This window comes from Nothoprocta perdicaria, unplaced genomic scaffold (genome assembly GCF_003342845.1).
Source record: "Nothoprocta perdicaria isolate Ctin4 unplaced genomic scaffold, notPer1 scaffold_19, whole genome shotgun sequence".
NCBI lineage: Eukaryota > Metazoa > Chordata > Aves > Tinamiformes > Tinamidae > Nothoprocta > Nothoprocta perdicaria.
The window spans coordinates 6,267,978-6,269,173 of NW_020455093.1; the positions used below are offsets into that span (position 1 = coordinate 6,267,978).

The 1,196-nt window shown below is 69.6% G+C and overlaps 1 protein-coding gene across 4 annotated transcripts in view; it reads left to right on the plus strand.

Moving 5' to 3' along the window:
• MYT1L (myelin transcription factor 1 like) overlaps window positions 1–1,196 on the plus strand; it is a 293,470-nt gene that overhangs the window by 5,560 nt on the left and 286,714 nt on the right. Inside the window, exon 1 of one of the 4 annotated variants that reach the window (XM_026037049.1) lies at window positions 512–590. The exons of the other annotated variants lie outside the window; for them this stretch is intronic. The gene's annotated coding sequence lies outside the window, so the exon portion shown is untranslated. Of the gene's footprint in view, window positions 1–511; window positions 591–1,196 lie in introns of those variants that run through there. 4 annotated transcript variants of the gene reach the window in all.

The window sequence follows — 1,196 nt, forward strand, 5'->3', positions numbered from 1 at the left end:
GCGCGACCCCGCGCCAGCCCCGCGCCGGCCGGGAGCTGCTCCCCGCTTTTGTTCCCGTGCGGGCGCGGGGCGGTGGGAACAGGTAACGCAGCGACCCCCCCCCCTCCCGTTAGGCCGTTCCCGGGAGCCGCATTTGCGGGCGCGGGGGTGCCCGTGGCGGAGGCTCCGCGTTGCCGCCGCCGCCGCGGTGACAGGGCGGCCGCATCACCCCGCGTCACCCCGCGCTGCCGCGGGCGCCGCCGCCGCCTCCGCGCCTCGGGCCGCCCCTTCCGCGCCCAGGGGTGGCGACGTTTTAATTTCTGCCCCCGACGCCAGGTTTCCCGGCCAAAGGCGCCGTCCCCGCTGCCCATGTGGCGGGGTAATTAGCGCGGGGGCGCGCGGGGCTGGCCCGGCCGGCGCTCGGCGGAGGATGCGCGCGGGGCGCGCGGCTGCCTGAAGGGCCGGGAGGCGGCGCGGGGCTCGGCGCATCCTGCTTCCCGGCGCGCATCCTGCTTCGCTGCGCGCATCCTGCTTCCCGGCGCGCATCCCGCCCGCTGGAAGCGCCTACGCTTCGGACTAGCCGCCGTTGCGGTGCCCGGGCCCCCCTCAAGGTAAAGCCTTAAAGGGCGCTTCGCTCCTCCCGGGAAAGTGACCGGGAAAGTTGATGCGCGGGCAGCCCCGAGGAGCAGCGGAGCCTCCCGCGCTGCGGAGCGGGCACCGCGCGCCCCGCTGCCCGCGGCAGCCGCTGCCTGCACCGCGAGGGCCCGCGCTGTGCGGAGCGGCGCGGGGATGTGCGGAGCGGAACGGAGCGGAGCGGGGCTGTGCGGAGCGGCGCGGGGCTGCGCGGAGCCAAGCGGAGCGGCGCGTACCCTGCTCGCCGCCGAGCCGCGCTCCTGGCGCGCCAAGTCCGCGCTGCTGCGGGCAGCCCAACTTAGCGAGGGGCGGATTGCTGGGCAGCCTCGCAGCCGACAGATATCCCCGCCAGTTACGTGTCCAGGGAAGGCGCTTGGCTGCAGAGGAAAACAAAAGAGGAAAACAAATAAGCTGTCTTGGAATGGCTTTTTTTTTTTTTTTTTTCTCTCTGGATAATAACACTGAGTCAGGCAGGAATCCCACTTCCCGAGCAGAGCATCCTTGGAGAGGCATTTCTTATATAATTCGGATGTTGTGTATAAAATATAAGGTGCTTTCATATTTAGGTGAATGTGCTTTTTTTT